The 27746-nt window shown below is 35.0% G+C and overlaps 1 long non-coding RNA gene across 1 annotated transcript in view; it reads right to left on the bottom strand.

Moving 5' to 3' along the window:
• The window catches only part of LOC146895017 (uncharacterized), a 58833-nt gene extending 35667 nt beyond the window's left edge, over window positions 1–23166 (bottom strand). The window contains exon 1 of the long non-coding RNA XR_015001177.2: window positions 23045–23166. This is a non-coding gene — a long non-coding RNA (uncharacterized LOC146895017). The remainder of the gene's footprint in view (window positions 1–23044) is intronic.
• Window positions 23167–27746: the final 4580 nt, after the last annotated feature.

The raw sequence follows: 27746 nt of genomic DNA, 5'->3' as shown, positions 1-27746 counted from the left end.
CCCAGTCATCCCCCATGGCATCCGAGACCATTGAAATATTGGTTCTGAACTAACTTGGGAAATGAGTGTCTGTCTGTGTCCATGACTGGAGGACTCTATTCCTTAGGTCTTAGACACAGAGGCACATCTTGCCACCTAAACCCACTCTGAAAAGACCCAGGGTCCTTCAAGCTGCCTTCCCACACCCACAGCTATCCCCCATGGCATCAGAAACCACTGTAGCCTTGGCCCTGCCTACACCTGGATCTACTTCAGAGTAATATCAGTGTCCACCAGAGGCCCAGACCCACCCACAACTGGAGGAAGAGTGACCATCTAAATCAGAAGCCCCACCTGCACCAATTAGAGGAAGAAGGACCTCTGAAGAACAGACCCCACCTGCACCCACTGAAAAAGGAGATGTACAGATGGCAGTGTAAGAACACATTTAGAAACATAAAGAGCTATATAGCACCAACAGAAATTAGCAAGACCAGCAAGACCAAATCATTCCAACAAACATAAAGCAAAAGAAAACCTTAAAATAACTTTATGAAGATAATAGAAGCCATTAAAGAGAAAATGAAAAATTCCCTTACAAAAGTGGAGGGAAAGAGAAACAAAATATTGGAAGAAAACAAGAAATCCCTTAAAAAAAGCAAACAAACAAATCAAGCCAACTGGTGGCTATGTCTGCCTTTAATCCCAACATTCAGGAGGCAAAGGCAGTCAGATCTCTGTGAGTTTGAGGGCAGTCTGGTCTATAAGAGCTAGTTCTAGGACAGGCTCCAAAGCTACAGAGAAAACCTGTCTTGAAAAATAAAATAAAAAAAAGCATACAAAAAATAAACACAGCAATCAAAGAGGTGAAAGAAATGGGGAAATGGCTCAAGAATTTAAAATTGAAAGAGAAGGAATAAAGAAAACACAAACTGAGGGTATTTTGGAAATGGAAAATCTGGGTGAATGATCAAGAATTACAGATGCAAGTTTAAACAACTGAATACAATAAATGGAAGATAGAATCTCACTTGTTGAAGATACAATAGAAGAAATAGATTCATGAGTCAAAGGAAATTTTAAATCCAACAAAATGTTAACACAAAATGTCCAGGTAATCTGGGAAAACATGAAAAGACAAAGTCTAAGAATAACAGTGTTAGAAGAAGGAGAAGTCCAATTCAAAGGCACAGGAAATACATTCAACAAAATCAAACAATAAAAATGTTCCAACTTAAGAAGGACAAGCCTATGAAGGTATGAAAAGTTTACAGAATAACAAACATTGGACCAAAAACAAGTCCTCTTAACACATAATAATCAGAAAGCTAAGAATACAGAATAAAGAAAGAATATTTTGAGCTATAAAAGTAAAAAAGGCCAAGTAACGTAGAACAGCAGACCTACCAGAATTATACCTGACTTCTCAATGGAAATACTGAAAGCCAGAAATCCTGGATAGATGTTCTGCAGACATTAAGGGACCATGGATATCTTCACAGACTGCTATACAAAGCAAAACATCCCATCACCACAGGTGGAGAAAACAAGATACTTCATGACAAAACCAGATCCACTAGTCAAGCCCTATAGAAAATACTAGAAAGAAAGTTCAAACCCAAAGAAGCTACTATGCCCATAAAATCATAAGCAATAGATAATCCCACAAAAGGAAAATGCACACACAGTATCACCAACAACACAAACACCAAAAATAACAGGTACTAGCAATCACTAGTCATTAATATGTCTTAATATCAATAGTCTCAATTCACCTATAGGAAGATTGGATATGAAAACAGGATCCATCCTTGTAGAAGAAACACACCTCATCTTTACAGACAAACATTACCTCAGAGTAAAGTGTGTTGGGAAAAAATTTCCAAACTAATGGACTTAAGAAACAAGTTAGTACAGCTATCCTAATTTCTAACAAAATTCAAACTAAGATTAATAAAAATAGATGAAGAAGAAAATTTCATATTAATCACTGGACAAATGCATCATGAAAAAGTTTCTATTCTAAACAACTATAAACCAAATACACAGGCTCCCACATTTGTAAAAGAAAGGTTACTAAAGCTTAACACACACATCAAATCCCACACACTATTGGTATGAGCTTTCAACACCCCACTCTTACAAATGGATAAGACTATCAGGCAGAATCTTAACAGAGAAATATAAAACAAACAAACAAATTAATTAATAAACAAGTCATGACTCAAATTTTTTAACAGATATCTACAGAATATTCCACCCAAACACAAAAGAATGTACCTTTTTCTCAACACCTCATGGAAATTTCTCTAAAACAGACAATATATTTGGTAAGAAATCAAAATTTAACAGATGAAAAAATGTTGGAATAACCCCCTGTTTCTTGTTGGATCACCATAGTTTAAAGTTAGAATTCAACAAAATTAATTGCAGGAAGCTTATAAACTCATAGAAATTCCTCTAAAATGAGGAATAAGACAAATCTGTCCAGTATCTTCATATTTTTAACATAATACTTGAAATTCTAGCTAGAGAAAAAAGACAGCAAAGAGTGATCAAGGGAATGCATTTGAAAAGGAAGAAGTCAAACTTTCACTATTTGCAGATGATATTTTAGTTTACATAAGCGACCTGAAAAATTCTACTGCAGAACGCCTATAGCTGATAACATCTTCAGTAATGTGACAGGATACAAGATTAACTAAAAATGAAAAATATGAGTAGCCCTTCTTTATACAGATAATAAACTACTACCTGAGAAAGAAATCAGAGAAACATCACCTTTCAAAACAACCGCAAGCAACATAAAATATCTTGGGTTAACTCACACCAAACAAGCAAAAGACCTATATGAGAAGAACTTTAAGTCTTTAAAATACGAAATTGAATAATATACTAGAAAATGGAAAATTCTCCCATGTTCTTGGATAGGAAAAATCCTCATTAAAAATGGTAATCTTGTCAAAAATAATCTACATGTTCAGTTCAATCCCCATAAAATCTCAGCACAAGTTTCACAGACCTTTAAAGAACAATACTCAACTTCATGTGGAGAAGCCAAACACAGGATTGTCGAAACAATCCTGTATAATAAAGGAATTCCTGGAGGCATCGCCATAACCATTACTCATAAAAGCCAGAACCTGGAAACAACCTAGATGAGAGTCAACTAAAGAATGGAAAAGAAAACGTGGTACATTTACACAATGGAGTGCTACTCATAAAGAAAAAAGTAAAACAACACAAACAAACAAAAATAATCACATCTTGAAATTTGTAGGAAAATAGAAGGAATAAAAAAAACTATCCTGAATGAGGTAATCCAGACCCAGAAAGACAAACATGATATATACTCACTCTTAAGTGTATAATAGACTTAAAACAAAGGATAAACATTCTACAGTCCACAACCCCAGCAAAAATAGGAAACAAGGAGAACCCTAAGAGAGACATAAATTGATCACCCTGCCCAAGATGGGGAAGTAGACAAGATCTCTTATGAAAATTGGCAGCGTGGTGGAAAGGCATAGGGTGGTAGGGAGTGGGAAGGAAAGAAGAAGAGCAGAGAGGAAGGATCAGGAAGGCCTAATAGAGTAAAGGACAGGGAAAGAAAGAAAGGAACGAGCAAAGGAGCCAAGACCATGATGGAGGCAACCACAGAAACTGCTGAGTTGAGCAAGTAGAAGCTCACTAACTCTGGACTGAAAGTTGGAGAACTTGTATAAGACCAAAATAGGATCTCCAAAATGTGGTGACAGTTGTGAGGCTTGGGCAGTTTGTAGGGTCACTAACAATGGAACCAGCATTTATCCCAAGTGAATAAAGTGGCTCTTTGGTCACCATTCCCTATAGAAGGATACTTTGCTCAGCCTAGATATGAGGAGAGGTCCTTGGTCCTTATTTAAGGAATATAACAGACCTTGTTGATTCCACATGGGAGGCCACACTCTCTCTGAGGAGTAGATGGGATGTTGTCAAGGGAGCTGGAGGATGGGAGGACAGAAAGGAGAGGGAAATGATATAGGTATGTAAAATAAGGTTTCTTTAAAAATAAATAAATAAAATGAAAAATGAACAGGATCTTCCAATTTGTGTTCTCTATTTATGAATTGCATATTATATACAGACTATTTCTGAAAATGAAATCTAAGCTGTAAATATGTGCACCACTAAGAGATTATCAAAGAAGACTGTAGCACCTTATAAGGAAATGTCAATATTTTATTTTTCACCTTGAAAATAGGTTCAAAAGTACAGAAAAAGACATCCAGAAACTCCAATTTTAGCTCAACATTTAAGCATTGGAAAGATTTTAGACTATAATTATCAACCAAGAAAGGAACGAGGGAAGACTTAAGCAAGAAAGGAAAGATGGAAGGGAAAAGACTATCTTGAAGTTTCTGGATATTTGTCACTGGAATTAGAATAATATAATTCTTTTGTTTGTTTTTCAAGACAAGGTTTCTCGGTAGCTTTGGTGCCTGTTCTGGAACTAGCCATTGTAGACCAGGCTTGCCTCGAACACACAGTGATTCACATGCCTCTGTCTCCCAAATTCTGGGATTAAAGAAGTGTGCCACCACCTCCCGATGGAATTATATAACTTCTTTTAACCAAAATGTCAAATCCTCACGTCCCATATTGCTGTATGGGTCTGAGGAAAAAGATGTTTTACAGTGTCAGGACATATGTCCTCAAAATAGTAGAGATGTGTTAAATCAGCATATATTATTAAAGAAATATTTCCTCTCTAACCTTGAAAATGTCATGAAACATAGAAATCACCTGCTATTAATGTTATCATTAAAAGCAACACAGAACATAATATCCATATGTTAAAGCTCCAAAGTTTGCACAAAAACAAAGGAGAATTGCTTATATTTATTAGTTTCAATATATATAATAAAATGAATAGATTTACATTTGGGCAGTCATTATGCTATATCAGGAATTTCTGAAAAAAGACCCTTGTATCCCTACCCTTTCCCAGATCTTTATCATAAAGGGGTGTTGAATTTTGTCAAATGATTATTCCTCAGCATCTAATGAAATGATCATATGTTTTTTTTCTTTCAATTTATTTATATGATGGATTCCCTTGACAGATTTTCATATGTTGAACCAGCCCTGCATCTCTGGGATGAAGCCTACTTGATCATAATGGATAATTTTTTGATGTATTCTTGGATTCAGTTTGCCCGTATTTTATTGAGAATTTTTGCGTCTATGTTCATGAGTGAAATTGATCTGTAGCTGACAATGAGGGCTGACCTAGAAGCCATTGATAAAAGCACTAGGACTTGTTTTGTGGCATGTTCTGTCTCTTGGGACTCCAGTCTATATGGATGCACAGCTTCCTAGGTCTGGATGTAGGGGGCAGGGCCTTGGACTTCCCACAGGGCAGGTTTCCCTGCTTTCTCTCAAAAAGGGAGGGTGAGGGAGGAGTGTGAGTGGGGGAGCAGGAGACAATTGGGAGGAGGGGAGGAAGTGTAAATTTTTGAATGGAAGAATAAAAAAAAAGACCCACTAGGAAAAAAACAGAATACTACAATTAAAATATACATAGATTAATAATTTTATAATTAATTTAATTACAAGGTGATTTATTGTTTCATTCCTCACCAAACTATAAAAGAAAACAGTAACATATCTACACAGGAGGCGTCTGTGCTGTGGAGTATTGGTATATTTATTATACACTTACAATATTCAGGATGTACTGTGGAGTTTGAAAATATTTTTCAACAACTGATCATGTGAAGAATAAAAGAATGAGGTAATTATACCTTCAAATCTATCACTGAAGTTGTAAGAAAGGAAAAAGAATGTATATTTGTTAATTGTGTTGGTACATAAAAGTGGGTCCTCTTGACTTTGACCAAATATTTGGTGGCCTACTGAAGTGGGTCTACTTCACCTCTACTGAAGGCCAAAGAATTTACATTTATCTTGCTCTTTCAAAGTTATTGATGGCAAGAAAGGTATCTAGACCTAGGACATGGTTACTTGGTGTCTTGGGTTTTGAGATGACCTCTAGGGGTGGATCTGTTCCACCTTGGGAAAAGTTCAGGAAATTGAAGCCTATTCCTGCTCCTACGACAATAGGACAGGAGGTGTTACTTAGTGAGTGACTGACTACAAGTGCTTGGTCTAAGGTTTGGTCATTATATTTCCTGACTAAACAACAGAGTACTTAACTAAATAATTTTTCCTCACAATCGTACATACCACCACCATCAACAGAAACTGAGTTTATTTACTGCTACTTGCATGTTCATGGGTATCATAAATAGTCTCTAAGAGACTATAACCATGATAAAACTGACTTTCCCTCTCCCTGAACCTGTCAACTGCCAATAGCTCCTCAAACAAGAGTAGCAACTCATGAGTGCCTTCCCTATCCAAGCTCGGATTTTGGTTGGTTTGATCATATGTAAGTCTTGTGGATGCAATCCCAACCACTATGAGTTCATATGAGCTAATGTGCTGTGATGGTCTGAAACAAGTATTCTACCATTCCATCTGGGTCTTAAATTTTCCTCTATTGTTTTTATGATGATTCATAAAGGGGATGGGTATAATAAAAATGCCCTGTTTTGAATTGATTATTCCACAGTGTCTTATTCTCTGCATAATTAAAAGTGATGGAGCTCTATATTAATTGAAGTCTACTTCAAAAAAAGTGAATTTTCCCCAATGAATGCCAAAAAACCCCCACTAATCTATAGATATGAAGGTAAGGACATAGGGGTCAGGTAATTATAATATTTGCTTAGTAGACCAATACTATCACCTATTCACTGCACCATTGACCTACCAGCTCTGGACTTTAGGTTCAGTACTAGCATCAAACATAGGTACCCTTTTGTTGAGCAGGCTTTAAAGTCAATCAGAAAACCGTTGGATAATCTCGTATGCATGTCAGTGTTGCAACAGTGGGTATATATCGACCATTATTGTAACTTGAATCATTAAAATTAGACAAGGTTATTGAGGAGCATCCTCATTTTTGCAGGGTAGACTATGAAAGTATTACAGTAAGAATGATGTTCCTAGGACATCATTAATGTAAATTATCAATATGCTGGGACCCTGATGTGCTGTGTCTCAGAAATAAAGTCTTACCATCATGTTCTGGTGAATAGCAAAACAAACAACAATTGCAAAAGTCTACAATACTTAGATTAGTCTATCCAAATTAAAAACTCAAAACCTACTATTAAAATATGGGAATTTTGGAATGTGACATAAACTTCTTTGTAAAAAATATAATAATCATTACTTAGAAAGCAAAATAAGATTTCATGAAATTTGTTGAAAGTAAATAAAAACCCTCTTTGGAATGAATCATTTTGAATAAATATCTTGCCACAGAGCCTGTGGTTCTCACATAAGCAAATTAATATCTCACAGTTACATAAGCTGTAAAATGATACCAGTATGTTAGAAAGGACCGACATGATGAGGGCTGTCTTCCTTGTGTACAGATGATTGTTTTCTTGTATTTATTCTTACAGTAAAGAGACATAGGAGAAGCTCTTTTTCTGACTCTCTCCCTTTACTACATATTTTATTAGCTATTTGAGAACTTAAGTGATAAATTTTAATAATATTTACTTTCCACTTCTCCATAATCCATGTTGTCTTTCCTATCCACCCAACTTTGTTTTCTCTTTTAAAAAAGAAATATCAAATACAGGTTGTGCTGCCTATACAGTTTTAGTCTTGTTACCCTCACAATAGGGTTGCACACCAGGACACTAAACACTTATTGTACGTTAATTTCATTCTGTCCCTTTATATCAGTACATTCTCTCTACTGATCTAATGAGAGCTCATCAATGTCATTTAAAATTCACTCAGCAATACATGGTTTCTTACTAATTTGCTAATTTACTAACCTCTGTGGATTTTTTCAAAAGAGACACATAAACTTGAAGATTCCACCCTAATATTCACAAGTGCAAAGAAACTGGTACATTTATTTTCTAGATTTGAGTTCTATGACTCAGAATGATTATTTCAACCTTTATTCATTTACCTGTGGATTTCATAGTGTTATTTTTTTTACATCTAAGTAATATCTCATTCTGTTTAGATGTATCAAAATTTTACCATCGTTCAGTAGTAGATGAACATCTAGCCTCTTTCCTTTTTCTATTTAGTGTGGATAGTGCAACAGTGAAGATGTATAAGCAGATATCTCTGACATGGTGTCTATAGGCCTTGTATATATCCAAGAATGGCACAGATGTTCAAGTAGTATATCCCGTTCTAACTTTGTAAGAAAACAAAGCTACCTTCTATAGTGGCTGCATCAGAGTTTTCTTCTATTAGCAGTGAATATGTGTTTTTGCTTCCTTATAATTACTCACATAAATAACTATTTTCACTTTTTGTTTTAGTCGTTTTGATTGGAGTAGGATAAATCTTGAATCCTAACTAGAATCTGTATATCTCTGAGAGATAGATATGGATCTTGTACTTTTGTCTTAAGAGCAATGGAATTCCATAGATGTGGGAAATTTTGATTAATTTGTTTAAAGCATTAATGTTTATAAAAATTTTATATATATTACAAATACTGAATAAGAGACACTATTGAGGTTGGTAATCAAGACCCCCCAATAACCTACCTCATTTGTTTGGTTCTTTAGTGATAATTATCACAAATATTTTAAAATTTGTTGTACTGTCATATTTAAAAGCCAATATTTCCCAAATGCTATTAAGTCACTCATATTTTTAAAATTGGAAAATATTCATGAAATTTTATATTGTTTTCATTAATAGCTGACATACTTAAAAACAAATTATTTGTCTGATTATTTTTTTGGCAAAAGAGAATTTCTCCAATTCATTATTTTAACTCAAGATAATTTCTTGAAATTACCTCTTGCCACATATGTGACTTAAACCTTCTTGAAGCAAAATTGCATAACCAAATAAAGAACATACACTTTGTCTTAGCTATTAATTTGACTTTATAATATGACATAACTTGATTATAGAAAAGAAGTATTAACACATTTCAAAATTCTATGTCAGTCCTTTCAGTGAATTTGCACTTATTAGTGAATAGCAGGTCCATGTAATCTGCATTGTTTATACCTTACATAAAGTATTAAGAAGTAAATTAATTTATTATGAATAGAATAACTTAGACATACTTGGTCGTCTAATGCAATCTTTCACAAATTCTGGTAAATTTAAATTGGACTTTTCTTAAAGAGGTATATTGTTAGGGAACTCTGTTCTAAATAGTGAGAAATCAGATTGGAGAAATGAAAAAAAAGTTAAAGTTTCTCTATCAACAGAGAAAACAAAATATTCCAGGATAAAAACAAATTTAAACAATACGTAGCTACAAATCCAGCCTTACAGAGAGTATTAGAAGGCAAATCACAACCCAAGGAATCCAACATTCCCAACACTGCCTACATTAATTCAGACATCTACCGACCCTTCACAAGCACAACTCAAAGAAGGAAAACACATACACTCTACTACCCAAAAAAATGACCGGAGTCATCGATCACTGGTCATTAATATCACTTAATATCAATGGACTCAACTCACCTATAAAAAGGTACAGACTTAGAGATTGGATACGAAAACAGGATCCAACATTCTGCTGTTTACAAGAAACACACCTCAACCACAAAGACAGACATCTACTCAGAGAAAAGGGGTGGGAAAAGGTTTTCCAAGCAAATGGACCTAAGAAACAAGCGGGTGTGTCCATTCTAATATCTATCAAAATTGACTTCAAACTAAAATCTATCAGAAGAGATAGAGATGGACATTTCATACTCATAACAGGAATAATTCATCAGGAGGAAGTCTCAATCCTGAATATCTATGCCCCTAATATAAAGGCACCCACTTATGTAAAAGAAACACTTCTAGAACTCAAGGCAGTCATCAAACCACACACACTAATAGTAGGAGACTTCAACACACCTCTCTCACCAATGGACAGATCAATCAGACAGAAACCCAAAAGAGAAATTAGAGAATTATTGGAGGTATTGAATCAAATGGAATTAACAGATATCTATAGAACATTTCACCCAAATAGGAAAGAATATACCTTCTTCCCTGCTGCCCATGGAACCTTCTAAAAAATTGACCACATACTTGGTAACAAAGCAAACTTCCACAGATACAAAAAAATATTAGTACCCACCTGTGTCTTGTCAGATCACCATGGATTAAAGTTGGAATTCAAAGACAATGCTACCCCCAGGAAGCCAACAAATCATGGAAGTTGACCTGTCAACTATTAAATCAACCCTGGGTCAAGGAAGAAATAAAGAAAGAAATTAAAGTCTTCCTTGAATTTAATGAAAATAAAGACAAAACATACTCAAACCTATGGGACACTATGAAAGCAGTACTAAGAGGAAAGTTCATAGCACTAAGTACCCAATTAAAGAAAACGGAGAAAGCACACATTGGAGAATTAACCGCACACTGGAAAGCTCGAGAAAAAAAAGAAGCTGATTCACCCAGGAAGAATAGAAGACTGGAAATAATCAAACGGAGGGCTGAAATCAACAAAATAGAAACACAGAAAACAATCGAAAGAATTAATGAAACAAAAAGCTGGTTCTTGGAGAAAGTCAACAAGATTGACAAAGCCCTATCCAAACTAATCAAACGGCAGAGAGAGAATATACAAATTAATAAGATCAGAAATGAAAAGGGGGACATAACCACAGACATAGAGGAAATTCAGAGAATCATTAGATCTTACTACAAAAGTTTATATGCCACAAAGTTGGAAAATGTAAAAGAAATGGACAATATTTAGATAAGTACCATATCTTATCTCAGATAAGTACATATACCAAAGTATGTATATGGAAAATGTAAAAGAAATGGACAATTTTTAGATAAGTACCATATCTTATCTTAGATAAGTACATATACCAAAGTTGAACCAAGACAAGGTGAACAATCTAAATAGACCTGTTAGTCGTGAAGAACTAGAAGCTGTTATCAAAAATCTCTCTACCAAAAAAAGCCCAGGACCAGATGGTTTCAATGCAGAATTCTACCAGAACTTCCAGGAAGAGCTAATACCTATACTCCTTAACGTATTCCACAATATAGAAACAGAAGAGTCATTGCCAAACTCCTTTTATGAAACTACAGTTACCCGGATACCATAACCACACAAGGACACAACCAAGAAAGAGAATTACAGGCCAATCTCACTCATGAACATCCACACAAAAATTCTCAATAAAATAGTGGCAAACCGAATCCAAGAACACATTAGAAAAATTATCCATTATGATCAAGTAGGCTTCATCCCAGAGATGCAGGGCTGGTTCAACATACACAAATCCATCAATGTAATCCATCATATAAATGAACTGAAAGAAAAAAACCATATGATCATTTCATTGGATGCTGAAAAAGCATTTGACAAAATTCAACACCAATTTTTGATAAAGGTGTTGGAGAGACTGGGGATACAAAGATCTTACCTAAATATAATAAAAGCAATATACAGCAAGCCGACAGCTAACATCAAATTGAATGGAGAGAAACTCAAAGCCTTTCCACTAAAATCAGGAACACAACAAGGCTGTCCACTCTCTCCATACCTCTTTAATATAGTGCTTAAAGTTCTAGCAATAGCAATAAGACAACATAAGGAGATCAAGGGGATTCGAATTGGAAAGGATGAAGTTAAACTTTCGTTATTTGCTGACGATATGATAGTGTACATAAGTGACCCCAAAAACTCTACCAAAGAACTCCTACAGCTGATAAACACCTTTAGTAATGTGGCAGGATACAAGATCAACTCCCAAAAAATCAATTGCCCTCCTATACACAAAGGATAAAGAAGCAGAGAGGGAAATCAGAGAAACATCACCTTTCACGATAGCCACAAATAGCATAAAATATCTTGGGGTAACTCTAACCAAAGAATGAAAGACCTATTTGACAAGAACTTTAAGTCTTTGAAGAAAGAAATTGAGGAAGATACCAGAAAATGGAAAGACCTCCCCTGATTTTGGATTGGGAGAATCAACATAGTAAAAATGGCAATTCTACCAAAAGCAATCTATAGATTCAATGCAATCCCCATCAAAATCCCATCAAACTTCTTCACAGACCTTGAGAGAAAGATAATCAAGTTTATATGGAAAAACAAAAAACCCAGGATAGCCAAAACAATCTTATACAATAAAGGAACTTCTGGAGGCATTACCATCCCTGACTTCAAACTCTATTACAGAGCTACAGTATTGAAATCAGCTTGGTATTGACATAAGAACAGAGAAGTCGACCTATGGAATTGAATAGAAGACCCGGATATTAACCCACAAACCTATGAACTCCTAATTTTCGACAAGGGAGCTAAAGGTATACAATGGAAGAAGAAAAGCATCTTTAACAAATGATGCTGGCATAACTGGATGTCAACCTGTAGAAGAATGAATGTAGATCCATATCTATCATCATGCACAAAACTCAAGTCCAAATGGAATCAAGACATCAACATTAATCTGTCTACTTTGAACCTGATAGAAGAGAAAGTGGGAAGTAGTCTACAATATAAAAGCACAGGAGGCCACTTCCTAAGTAGAACCCCTCAGTAGCACAGACAATAAGAGAAACAATGAATAAATGGGACCTTCTGAAACGGAGAAGCTTTTGTAAAGCAAAGGACACTGTCAGTAACACAAAAAGGTTACCTTCGGACTGGGAAAAGATCTTCACCAACCCCTCATCAGACAAAGTTTTGATATTTAAAATATACAAAGAACTCAATAAACTAGACACTAAAACTCTAATTAACCCAATTAAAAAATGGGGTACTGAACTGAACAGAGAATTCTCAACAGATGAACTTCGAATGGCCAGAAAACATTTAAAGACATGCTCAACCTCCTTAGCGATCAGGGAAATGCAAATCAAAACCACTTTGAGATACCATCTTACACCTGTCAGAATAGCTAAACTCAAAAACACCAATGATAGCCTATGCTGGAGAGGATGTGGAATGAGGGGAACACTCATCCATTGTTGGTGGGAATGCAATCTTGTACAGCCACTGTGGAAATCAGTGTGGCGGTTTCTCAGGAAACTGGGAGTCAACCTCCCTCAGGACCCAGCAATTACACTCTTGGGAATATACCCAAGAGATGCCCTATCATACTACAAATGTATTTGTTCAACTATGTTCATACCTGCATTATTTGTAATAGCCAGAACATGTAAACAACCTAGGTGTCCCTCAATAGAAGAATGGTTAAAAAAAGTGTGGAACATATACACATTAGAGTTTTACTCAGCGGTAAAAAACAATGACATCTTGAATTTTGCATGCAAATGGATGGGCATAGAAAACGTTTTACTGAGTGAGGTAACCCAGACCCAAAAAGAGGAATATGGTATGTACTCACTCATAAGTGGATTCTAGCCATAGTTAAAGGTCTTTAAGTCTATAATTTGTGATCCTAGAGAAGGTGAATAAGAAGGTTAACCTGAAGAAAATCATAGAGCTATCCTCATGGATATTAGAAGTAGGCAAGATTGCCAGGCAAACTTGGGTGCACGGGGGTGGAGGGTGGAAGCAAGGGGAGATGGTTAGGGAGAGGGGAGAGTGGAGGATTGGGGATGGCTTGGGGGAATGGGAGTGGTGGAGGGAGGAATGATGGTTATGGGAGCAGGGAAGTAAAGAGAAAAAGAAAAAAAAATAAAGTGGGAAAGGAATATGAAAATATACTATAGTAGCCTCTTCTACAAATATTAGAAGAAAAAAATAAATGGGATTCTTATGTATGGTTTACATTTACTCTGCATTGGAAAGTCCTCTCATTAAGAGAAAAGTATATGAAAGTATGGATGTTAATGAACAATTCTCATAACAAAGCAACTTAATGCCTTTTAACTTAAAAGTTTTCCTGTTATATAAATACATTTGTAATGTATGTAAGTGAATTTGATTCAGAGAATTTTAGAGATAGATTTTTACTGTTAAAGGCTCACTTTTCTAATTAAGCAGTGTGTCATAGTAACATTTTTACACAGTAGAGACGCAAAAGCCTGTTGCATACAATTTATGCATTTCAAGAGCATAACTCACATGCTTGCAAAATAAAACTTGAAGAAAATTTTTAGGCAAAAGAAATCATTATCACAAATAAGGCTAGAAGGTGTCTAAGGTATAGGGAAACTGTTTTTTTTCTGTTTTTAGTTAAAATCAGAAATATCAAAGCCACTTGACTTTTTTCAAATATCAAAAAACTGCCAGAACTACTATTTAGAAGACAAAAAGGAAATGCAGAGTATAAGGCAATAGCTCATTCAAAAGTAATGTCTGCTTGATATATACTATGCTGCAGAGTAGAAAAAAGTGTTTTAAAACCTGAGACTCTTTTAAAATTATAAATGTAATTCTTAAAATAACTGCTCCAGAAATACGATAGCAATCTGTGAATTAATGCACTTAGTATTCTCTGGCTTGTGAAAATAATCAATATTCATAACAACCACACTGGTAATCAGTTCATGCATTGATGAGTTTTTCCTTGTCTCATCATGTGGCATATAATGATAGATATTGAGATAAATCAAAAATAATGGCATGCAATCCTGAATTCACATACTTCAAAAGAAAATGTTTTGATATTGTGTATATGAAGTACAAGAAAGGAGAAGTAGACTTCTGTGTGCTTATAGATCTTCTAAAAGCATGAGGGACGGAATTTCAGCAGAGCACTGCCACAGTGAGAAATAGTCAGTGAGAAAAAAAGAGCTCCTCATGGGACTATCATAGATGCATATCAGAATTCTAACAACTCATTCATAGCAGTTGTGTTTCTAGCAGTTGATTCCTTCATTCAGTGCCTGTATACTAAAGTGGTATATCTATGGGAATGAATAGAATAGCAGAAGTAAACTACATATTAAAATAATATTATGATTACTGAGTCTTGCTAAGATTTTTCTTTGAGAGGTGACAATTGGAAAACCTGAAATAAATAAAGTACATAATGTGAGTTTATAAAATGACATTGAAATCTTTGGAAGAAGAGTTACTATTTCCATATATCAGTATGCTACTAATTGAAATTTCATTTACCAATAAACATGGTATAGATAATTATTGTCTAAAATCTGGTGATGCTACTAAAACATTTCATGATGGAAAGAGATGGGAGACAAGAATAGGAGATCTAGAGAAGTGTGGGAACTTTGCATTAGGAAATCAGAAGTTACCCTGAAAAAATATATTTTAGATAATGAAAGATTTCTTTAATGTACAACTGATCTTAAAATCAGCAAAAACAAGGATAATTTGAAATTCTGCACTCACTACCATCAAATTCATCCAATTACACTTTTAGATATGCTTTTTCTTTGGGAGAAGGTGAGGTATATGTAAAAGTCATTATAGAAATAAACAAAAATACCTGTTTTACTGCAAAGGTTTAGTTTGGGGTATTAAAAGAGAATTATAATAAAATATCAAAGCAAATAATAACTGATATAAGGCTGAGCTTTCAACCTCAGTAAGTAAAGAAAAAAATGGACCATTAATTACTAATTTTCTGATAGTGAGGTGAATTCAGAACGTAGCTCAATGAACTTGCATCATCTCAAGGAAGCTATGACTTTTCACTTTGTACTGTAATCACTGGAAAAATGCCAGAATTCAAATCTGTACAACAAACTACAATGTGAAAGATTCTGGTCTATACTCACTGTTCTTGAAATAATAAGAAATGTGAAATAAAATTATTTAGGGATTTATTTAATTTTTATAATAATTTAAATAAAATTTAAATATTTTAATAATCTAAATAAAATTATTTAGGGAATTTGAATCTGATTGCTTCAAATTCGTAGAAATGTTTACAATAATAAAAATCTGTTATTGTAAAAATCATTTAAATTTGGATTAATGCAATTCCACAGCAGGCAAAGTGGCTGCCACCATGTATGACACACAAGTTCACTACCTGGTACTCAAATGTTACAAAAAGAGAATTGACTCATACAAGTTGTGCTATGAAGTGCATGCAACTGACATGGTAGGACTCCATACCCTGTACAAATTAAATAAGCATAATAAAACCAATAATTTTAAAATGATTATTTGTGAACTCTAAGACAGTCTGGTGGACATACCCACTTTTGCGATAGTGGCATAAATATAGAAGTAACCATTCACTTACTGGCTGGACTTATAGTGTACACCACAAGATGAAACCCATAACTAGTACCACTATTTGAGCAAAGAACCTCTAATAGACAAACTATAAGACCCAGGGAGAACCTACTCCCATTATTCTGCTAAATGGACATTGTATTAAACTGAATGATTTGCCTATAGATTAATGAATCAGTCAACTCTCATCAAAGGACACAGATTCTTACAATGAATGGATCAAAGTATAAGAATATGAGACTTTAGATTCTTAGCCACAAATGGGTAATTTATATCACACCCACATGTGACAATAATTATTGCATATAATTGCTTCTCATCTCAAGCATTGCATAAGAATTATTTAATAATTTTGAGCTTTTTATTTTATTTTATTTTATTTAAAAAGAAAACAAACTATTTCATTTTACACACCAATCCCAGTGCCCACTCTCTCCCCTCCTTTAATTTCTTCTACCTTTCCCCTACCCCCATCCACTCCTCAGAGAGGGTGTGTCTAGGCTGAGCAAGGTATCCATCAAAAGAGAATGGACTCCCCCCAAAAAAAACAAGTATAAGCCATATGGATAAATTCTGGTGTCACTGCCTGTGGCTCTGCAGTCTGCTCCAGCCATGTGACTGTTACCCAAATTCTGTCTGGCTGGAGTTGGTGAGCTCTCGTTAGTTCAGGTTAACTAAGAAAAACATATACAGACCACCTGGAAGGGGAGAATAGACAAGATGACATGTCAAAGTTGGGAACACGGAAAGATTGTGAATTTGGGATGAGTTGGGGAAAGGGAATGAGTATGATCAAAACATAATGTACAAAATTCTCAAAAAAAATTAAAATAAGCATGTTTTAAATCAACACAGGAAGAATACTTTGATTAACATCTCAAAATGATATCCTGAGTATCTACCAGAGTATTCCAAATAAAGTAAAATATAAGTATAAATTGGTTGCTAATATATTTCTTGAAAAAAATGACCTTACCCAAGTTTCTTGAATTGCATCTTACAAACCTCAAATATACCTGTAGACTCTGAAAAGATCTAGTTGGGACATAAATATGCTTTCATCTTAGGGATTTCATCTGTTTTATTTCATGAGTTTATTTATTTTACAAGTCCAATGTTTCTTTTCTTTTTCACTGCTATATTTAAATCAGGAAAAAATTACATTGCTAAATTATTAAAAGCAAAAATTGGACTTCCTGAATAGGTATAGTAGTCCTCTCCTCTGGATATGCTAGCACTATGGAGGCAGAAGGAAGAGGACTGTTAATTTCAGATCAGTCTGGACTACATAGTAATATTCCACTTCAAAAATGGAATATATTACTATATATGTTTATAGTAATGTTTGTTTGTCACAATGGTCTGCAATTTGAACATATTTAATATACACTAATAAGCTATACAGTTCTTTTTATTGATTTCTATTGCGCTCTACATTTTTCTCTGCTCCCTTCCCTGTCACTCTTCTCTCCTTCAACCCTCTCCCAAGATCCCGATGCTCCAAATTTTCTAGAAGATCTTGTCTTTTTTCTACTTCCCATGTAGATTAGATCTATGTATGTCTCTCTTAGGGTCCTTGTTGTTGTCTAGATTTTCTGGTACTGTGATTTGTGGACTGGTTTTCTTTGCTTTATGTTTAAAAACCACTTATGAGTGAGTACATGTGATTATTGGCTTTCTGTATCTGGATTTCCTCAAAAAATTAGGAAACAACCTTCCTCAAGACTCAGTAATACCACTTTTGGGTATATATGCAAAAGATGCTCAATCATGCCACAAAGACATGTACACAACTATGTTCATAGACACATTGTTTGTCATATCCAGAAACTGTAAACAACCTAAATGCCCTTCAACAGAAGAATGGATAAGGAAAATGTGGTGCATTTACATAATGAAGTACTACACAGCAGAAAAAAATAACATCTTGAATTTTGCAGGCATATAGATGGAGCTAGAAAGCCTCATTTTGAATATAGTTAATTTTTTTCAGCAGAATGTGTAAATGAAAGAATATCTGCTTTTTCTTTGATTGTAAGTATTCGCAAACATTAAGAAGTTGCCCTACATAACAGATGCTAATGAATAGCATTCTGCTTACTACTGCATCCATGTTTCAAACCTACCTAAGAATATAAAGGGTGCAGTTATTGCCTTGGACTTTGAGAAATAATGACAGGGCTGATGTCACTGATTCCATTGTCTTCCGTGTTTTCTTTAGAAAGACCTTGCATCATGCAGCTTTTTTAGTGAGATATTCTCAGGTAAGCCCCAGCACTGAATTCATGTCCTTGTCAGGTTTCAAGTGCATTTCTTTAGCCCCCTGTTCTGATGCTCCAGGCCTTCAGGAACAGACGTGACAGTTGTGCCATCTCTTACTGTCAGTGGTTTTTCTCATGCTTCCTGCTCAGCAAACTAATGTTGTGACAAACACTGTGGTAGGGCTGGGTGCTGGCTAGGTGCCCAGACAATATATTCTTGTCACAGTTTTTAAGTAAGGCTTGAGGAGGACTCTAAATGCACTTTGAGGTAAATGACATTTATACTGGCATCAGTTCTGCAGTGGTATAAGGAATGCGAGAAATTGTTGCCACTTCCTCATCTTTTATCATAAATTGGAACATAAAATCTTGGTGGTTCTGAGTCAGTTTATAGGTCTTGAAAAGGGCTGTGGTACTGGTTTTATTCAGGTTTTAGTATCCTCTTCTCAGTGCTGAAACATGCAATGATGCCTGCGGAACACTAACAATGCTGTTCACTTACAGAAATTCAGATGAATCTTCTTATATTCAGGCATGTAAAAATGCCCATAAATGGTCACAAACATACAATAATAAGCTTCCATGATATTGAGCATAAAAGAAAGCAAGACATAACTTCAGAACAGCAAGAAGTTATTACCAAGATAAATTCATGTGAGAATTTAATATCAAAATCGAAATAAAAATTGCTTTAGTGTTCATATCAATCTATCTCTACTGTTTCAGGTCAATGTTGACCAAATTCATGCACACATGCACTTGGTTTTAAAATAGTTCATCATACTAAAACTTGGCATCAGTTCATTGGGCATTAAACTTTCAGATGTGATCAAAACAGAGACTATATGCAGAATCCAGGTAATACATCTTTTCTAAGATTTCCAAAGGAAATGGAGAAAATACTTTATGTAAAAGAATCTATGGAATGTGTAAGAATACCTGTTGGTGCTGTAGTTGAAGAAGATGTGGAAATGACAGGCGTTTGCAGCACTATATATGTATGTATGTTAATGTGCACATGCACACATATATGTGTACACAAGCATTGTAGAGGCACATTTAGATTATGAATTTTATTATAAAAAAGTTCAATTACACTCATTGACCAAGGAAAAGCTGTGTAAGGAAAAGCTGTGTAAGGCAAAGAGTAGTACCGGCTTATCATAAGTTTAGATCACTACTCCACGATTATACTAGAGCAAGTTTTAGTATTTCTATTTGCCTCAACAAATGATAAGGCAACTACTTCAAAACTTTGATTTTAATATTATATAATATGTTAATATATTAAAATCATGAAGATATTTGAATAATTAGAATAATAATAACCTTTTGATAGCCATAATCTTGCTAAAAATCACTTAAATATAACTTATAGCTACAAAAATAGGATATCAAAACAGGGAAGTAAAATGGTCGCTTGTTCTCATTTTTATAGCAGAACAAAACTCTGCTCACAATAAAGTAAAATTTGTTTTTAAGTAATTTAGATTAGTTTTTTTTTTTTAGTCTGAGAAAAGAATCTACGAAGACACACATATATTATTGTGGTTTTTTTTGTTGTTGTTGTTTTCATGACAATAGGTATAGCAGCAATTTAATCGCAGAACTAGAACAGTGAATAACAAAGCCTCAGTACATGTACTGCTGCTATAATTATAGTGGTTGGTACACTACTGTCTTTATTTGTCTGACATTATTATATTATTAGTACTGAAGAGGCTCCAATGTAACCCAAGAATTTGAAACAGAAGTATCATCATTTAACATTATCTTGTCAATAATATTGAGAAGTCAGTGCTTGCCACAGTACCTTATTTATCCTGCTCTGTTCCTAGCAAACAGGTGTTTGTTAGCATGTAACTTATTTTTCCACACTACTGCCCTTCAATCCACAAGGTGCAAATAAATTAAGTGTTGTAATTTAGATGCTTGTTTATTTTCCCTTTTCCAGTATGTAGCAGTTCATTTTATAGACTTGAGATTTTGTTTTGTATAAATGAGTATTGTGTTCTTCAAATGTTATATATAATAGAAACTTTTGGTTATAGGTTCCATCAGCATTGGAAAGCATTAATTAAATCAGGTCCTTCTATTGGAACTTGAAGAATATTTAAAAATCAATCAAAATTCATTCAGGAACATAGAAATATGTCTACTGTTTAAGTCGGTCTCCAGTTAGTCTTTAAAGATGTTTTTTTACTGACCTGAAAACTTTATTTTTTAAAATGTATATATTGAGGCTTGCTCTTGTCAGAAATATTAAAGGTATTTGGTTTTCTCTGAAGCTAATACCACAAATTGGCAAGAAAAGGGAATTATGAGGCTCATTTAGCAAGAAATAATTTTACCATCTTTGGAAAGATTAAGTCTAATTATGAATTCAATTCATAAAATCTCAAGTCACTGAAAGATATTTCAGCTTTAGACTCTGAGCATAACAATATGCTTGGTTCTAATTTAAAGTGACCAGAGACTCGAATGACATAGGAAGGACACTATGTGCTGCAATACTTCAGACACTACTTGGCTACTGTTCCACGTCCATTTGTCTTCCTTATTTCCTTGAAAACATTTAACTGTCATCAGAGTGAACAAAAGCTTCATGCCTAATTTTATGGCCAAAAGATTCTTTGTAATGTCTAACAAGTATAGTGTAAAGAGTTTTCAGAAACACTCAGTTTTCATAAATGACTCAGGCTCCAACAATGCTTTTTCTCTTTCACACACATACCATAAGCCATATCATCGTTTCTCCCGGTGGGCAGAGCAACCTCTGTGTGAAGAGTAAGATCCTACCAGATTCAAACAAAGCATATCCTAAAAGATGGTTCAGAGATCCTATATCTGGAGATTCCCAAAACCTGCTCCAGAGAAAGACCACCCAGGGAAATGAGGGAGGTCGTTATACTCTGCTTTCTTCCCCAGTTTTATTCTGAGTCATTTTGCATTTCTATTCTTAAATCCTTTACAACTGAAGTAGTTTGCTAGGATGAAGCCTGAATGTGGCTGCGTCTCAAATAAAGACAACATCTGTTCCAAGAGCAATCAAGACAAAACTGGAATTGAGGCACAAAGCAAAATGTCTCTCTGCATTCCATTTTCTTCTTTTATTTTTTATGTGTCAGTTTCTTCAAGATTTTAGAATTTAGCCTAAAAGTAAAATGGTCAGAGAAACAAAATCTTTCCACCTTAGAATTATTTCTCCTAGAATAAACATAAAAAAGAATTAAGATATCCCAGAAGATTATTATGTCATTAATTATGTGATTGCTGAGGAAAATGTGAATCCTGTGTTTTAGTAATTGAATGCTTTTCTATCTCCCATTTAAGTAGGGATGGTATTTAAACTTGATTGTTAACTTGATTGGACTAAGATAGGCCTAGAAAATAATTAAAACACATTTCTGAGTGTGTCTCTGGGGGCATTCCACAGATAATAACACCATGATGGCTCTGAAATAATCAGTGCATTAATCCATTGATGGAATCATAGCATATGCCATTGCAGTGAGTTAAAAGGTGGAAACTAGCTGGAAGAGATACTTCACTTAGTGTCCTCGTTGACTATCCCTTGTTCTGTCCTATTTTATCTTTCTCTGTTTCCTGGTGAATCATAATACTGACATGTTAGTTCTGCCATTCTTTCCCTTGTATTATACATTAGTCCTGAAAACAAAATAACTATGACCCCAAAAAAGATTTTCTCATTTTAAGTTGTTCTAGCGAATTTTTTGGTAACAGCAATGAGAGAAATACCTAGCATAATAGATGATCCACTCACCATAGCTTCCAAAACCCTTGAGATATTATTTTATTTTAGTATAGGTTTCAATGTTTTATGAGTTTGGGTGGCATAGCAATGATTTGAAAAGTGGGGACTTTAAATAAGTTGTTCCATAATGTCCCCTAACAATTCTGGTAGAGGAGGTCTTCCAGTAAAGAAGACACTCTGCTCTCCTGGGGCATGTGGTTTTTTTTTAGTAGTTGTTTCATGAAGGACACAAACAGCAGTGGCAGTTGCTGACAGCTTCATTTATAGGAGTGAGAGACATGACCAGTGTCTCATTGCTAGCATGTCTACATAGGTAATATAGGTAAATAAATATGTATGCCTTAATATTTTTGGGAAAACAATTTCCTTCCCAGAGAAAATCATTGCAGGAAGTGAAATTCTTGTTTATAGTCTTTTGCTTTTAATGATAATATAAAATTAGACAGATTAAAATAAATCAAAATTATTACTGTACCTATTACATGATAAATTAAAACACAGAAGACATGCTTGGTACTTGATTAAAAGCATTTCTATGCTTTGAGAAAACACATGATTTCTTTCTGTTTTGTAGTAAACTTCCTGTTTTTTCTACTTTTTGTCTGATATTCTCTAGTAAATCACACACAATGTCTTTCACCCTCTGCAGCTCTATGTGAGAGTGGTTTTGTTGTGTAGGGATGTAGCAATAGTTTGCAGACACAAGTAAAATGAATAATTAAGAAAGCACAAAAATTTGGCAGGAATGGGTGGAACTTGGAAAAAGCTGAGGAGCGACAAGTGATCAGTTATGACATTCTTAAAAAGTAAAGGATGAAAAGATCTAACCTGGTCAACTGTCTATGTAGCTTGAAATGTGGGATCAGAGTTCTGGAGTAAAATGGAGGAATGCAGGCGCTTCTCTGAGCTCTGTCCTCAAGTCTGATCTCCTGTAGGTTGCCCTTAAACCCTCATAAATGAAGTTGCTGATTTGTTAAGCAGACCCATATTTTCTACTCCAGGAAGAGAAAGAAATGTATTAGATGGCATTCATAATGTTCTTATTTTAGTATCTGGAACAAAGTGAAAGACCCCCACCTGGCTGTTTAGCTGCTGTAATGCCATTATAAGCAAGGCTTGAACCAAACACTGGGGGCTCATAACAAAGGCACAGATGTTATCGTCAAGTCTGTATAACAGGATGCCTGTGGTTTGACACCAAGAGTTTTGCCACTCGCATGAACAAGATTAAGGGGGAGGAATGGAAAGTCCCCAAACAGTCAGGCACCTAGCGGAACACTGACAGCTGTCTTAGACATGACCTCATGGCCTCATTAAAATTGACCTATGAGACCCCTGTAACTATGCATTTGCTTCTGTATGCTCCATTCTGCCTGCCCCTTCCCTATATAATCTGCCCAAAAACCCAGCCCGGCGTGCTCAGTTCTCCAGGTGACTGCAGCACCCATAGGCCCTTTGTGAGCAATAAAAAAAATGCCTCCTGCTTTTGCATCCAGTGGCTCGGACTCGGTTCTTGGGTGAGGGTCTCTATATGGTTAAGACCCTCAGGGTGGTCTTTCAAAAGCAAGTGTTTAATTAGCTCAAAAAATTCATATTTCAAAGCAAAAACCTCTAATTGTCAAACACTGGTCATTGGAGTTCGGTACTTCTTGTCCCGTAATGGAGTCAGAATCCCCAGACTTTCAGAGCTCCAGTTTCCTTACTGTTTCCATTCTAGCACTCCAGATCAAGAATGGGCAACATTTTAGGAAATAGTTTTGTTTAGGTGACTTGCAGGTGAGAAACACTTGCTTTTTCTTTCATTTATAAACAATCATAGTCCTTGGTGCTACCACAGACACTGTTATGACAGGGAGACCTCCTCGGCACTAGGATCACCGTTTTATCGCTGATTTTCTCATGGCTGCTGTCCAGTTCTCACAGCATGAAAATGGCATACTTCTGAAGTATGGATGGACCTTTATTCCTCAGTTATGCACGTGTTCTCGCGCTCGCGAGTGCACACACACACTCACCCCTGGCTGATGCTGGAGGCTTCCTGCTCCTTATCTTTAGCTAGAGCTCTGCTACTGAAAAACTTATCTCCCAATCACAATTTCCTTCCCAACTTGAACCTTGAACCAAAATAATTAGTGTATTCACCAGCTTCCTGGTTGAAGATGATAAGCAACAAATAGAAGAATTAATTTCTGAAGAAACAGCATGGAAAAACTGTAAATTATGCAGTAACAGCAACATGCTCATTTTGCCTGACTTCATGGCACTCTCCTAAGAGACACAATGTAGTGTTAATTTCAAATTCAAACATTAGTCTGATTTTAATAGTGTCTTGCTTTCCAGATAAAATTTACTCATCTGCTGCTATCTATGCATAGACCCAGATATAGAGTGTCTTTGCTGCACTGTAAAGAGAGAACACTGATTGTCTCTCAGGAATTTCTTACCTCAAAAAATATTACTTTCTAAATTATGACAGATCATATACAGTCAGCAATGGGAACACAAATACAGACAATGATGGGCAGTGAAAGGAATGGCAGCGGGTTGTTTATGAGAGCATGCTTGTTTTTCCTTAATTTTGCTTTGCCTTTTGATTTGTTTGTTAATTAGGAAAATTTAAATCAGTTTATATGTATAGAAACAGCAGGAGACAGAAAAAAATAGAAAAATCATAAGGCTCAGAGGCATAATTAAGCAGTGTGAAAAAGTCAAGAGAAGTAAACAAATTATTCATGGAATTAATTTTGAGTGGAAGGGTGCCGTCTTATGAATCTGTGTGAGAAGAATGAAGGGAAGACAACACTTGTTACCTCTAACAGCACAGTCTCGCATGGCTGAGAGTATGTGCACGCTTGATAGCTTTAACACATGTCAGGGAGTAAGGTCAGTGTTTTCCCCTTGCTCTAGCCATGAGTCATATTGAAGTACTCATTTTTTGACTAACTAAATATAACTACAGAATCAGTTTTAATTTCTGGTTTGGGGAAGAGAATAAACAACAACAAGAATGGTGCAGGGAATGTGACCAGAGTCCTTCCAGTGTCTTTTCCTGCCTTAGGAAATTGTTGCTAAAATTGTATAATGATGTATTCGATAACCACTAATTAAACATTTTGTCAGATGTAGAAATAATTTTTATGTGTATAGAGATGAAAACAAAATTTTTAAGGAAATCAGAATCCATTAGTCAAAGCTGCACTTAGAACAACAATAAATGCTCTTGTAATTAGAAAATCTGTTGCAGTCCTCTGAAACATAGATCAAGAAAGAGCAAAGAATTTCTTGGATTATGGAAAGTTACCTATAATTGATAGAACCTTTACACACAATCTTTTTCAACATCTTGATTATGGATTATGCAGAAACAGAGCAGAGCTATCAGGACATATAAGACTTGAATAAGTCAGTGTTTGATTTTCTTACTTCATCTTCTGCTATTATTGAAGTATCCAAAGACAACCAACATGTAAGGGCTCCAAAAGATGTTTATGTTTTTCAGGTTGTTAACTCAAATCACAGAGGAAATTGTTGCATTGCATTCTAATACCCTGCATTTAAAGGATAGATCACAAATTGAAACTGATAAACTTAGCCTGAGCCCCATTTCTGGGAATCTGTGTGAAAAGTTTCTTTGAAAATACTACAGCAGGCAATAGGATATGGCAAACGTGATTTTAAAGAAAAAGTTTTACAAAGTAGTACATTAGTATGTAATGTAAAGAACTCAACATTCAGAAAAGTACTCTGCTGAGACCTGATCTAATTTTTCAAAATAATTTTGGATAAGAGGCATTTTATGCTGGCAAAAGTTTAGTCTTGGACCATTTTATATATCTGCTGTCCAGAAAATATAGAATAAGAATGAAAGAATGGTTATGGTATGGTTTCCAAGAGGGACAGAAAGGGCTAAAAAGCTTAGAATTGTCTTTGAGAAGAATTTAATGTTAATAAATAGGTAAGTTTTTAAATTTCTTATAGATTTTTTATTAGAGAAAATATAAAAGAGCTGAATTAGAGAAATCAGTCAATGGGTATTTTGAAAAGACTATAAATCTCTGGTCACATAGTACATTCTAAATGTCAATTAGGTTTTAAATAGCAATCATAGAAATGAGAAGCTTTGATGAAGCCAAACATTGACGCTTCAGCTAATCAGTTTGTGTGTGCAGCGATTACTATCATATAAGCATACTGTATACACTTTATGTGTGTGATATTATTATTATTTTAAAAGTTTGAAATTAAAAGATTAGAAAATATTGTTATTAGATTTTTGTGACACTTTGTAGCAAATAATTTGCTTACTTCTTTGTTAGACTATCACGGAGATTAAAAGACATTAAGAACTCACAAACATGGTAGACTACACTAATGTAAAGAGATAATGTGACCTACTGCAATTTAAAGAGGACCTATTATTATTTCTTTTGCATTTCTTTTTCTTTCATGTATTACATTCTAAAGACAGTTTCTATTCCCTCTACTCTACACTGTCTACCTTCCCTCTTCCCCAGATCCACTCTTCAGTTTTCCTTCTGAAAAAGATCAGCCTCTTAAAGCTATCAACTGAACACAGCATAACAAGATACAATAAAACTAGGCATATCAAGACTGAACAAGACTACCTAGTAGGAGGAACAGGGTCCCAAGACAAGGAAAAAGAGTCAAGGACACCCCTCACTTCACTCCCACTGCAAGGAGTTCCATAGGAATACCAGCCTACAACGATAACATGCGCAAAGAGGACCTAGTGCAGAGCCATGCAGACACTGCAATTGCAGTTTCAGTTTCTGTGAGCCTCTATGAATCCTGCTGAGTCGACTCTGTATCCTGTGTTCTGTGGTTGCTTGACCTCCCCCCCCCAACTCTGGTTCATAAAATCCTTCCTTCCTGTCTTCTGTCAGGTTCACCCAGCTCTAACAAAGGTTTGTCTCTGGATCTGCTCCATCAACTGCTGAAGGAAGCCTCTCTAATGATGATTGGGCTAGGCTACTACGTCTATTAGGAGACATTCTATGGAAAATCTTAGAAAGTCTAAATCCAAACTCTAAACACAGATAACATTATTCGCTGTGTGATTAAATGTGGGACTCTTGAAATGGAGATATTTATATAAAGATTTTATATAATAAAATTCAAATTATCTGAGTCAAATTATGAGATTTCTGAAAAGTGGGTAGATTTTCCAACAGATAATAAGTAGATATGAGACAAGAGGAGGAAATCATAGCTTTACACTCTCTTTGTTTAAGGTATATGTTTGTCCTCAGTTATTTGGAAATGTTAAGAAACTGTTCTGATCTGAAAGCCTCAATATATAATGTGATATTGATAAAATTTTCACCTGAACATTGTTGGTTCCTTGTCAGAAACCTATTATGAAGAAATATAAAACAAAACATTTATAGTATTTTGTGTTTTCCCATTAAAAATAAGGAAATATGGATGTTACAACTATTACCAAAATCGTAGGATATATGGTGGTTGGATATTTAATGTAAATATTTATACTATGAATAATATGTTTCCT

The sequence above is a fragment of the Myodes glareolus genome, chromosome 5, assembly GCF_982192425.1.
Source record: "Myodes glareolus chromosome 5, mMyoGla1.1, whole genome shotgun sequence".
NCBI classification, from domain to species: Eukaryota; Metazoa; Chordata; class Mammalia; order Rodentia; family Cricetidae; genus Myodes; species Myodes glareolus.
The sequence above is the reverse complement of the archived record's forward strand: the minus strand, read 5'-3'. Positions and strand labels throughout refer to the sequence as shown.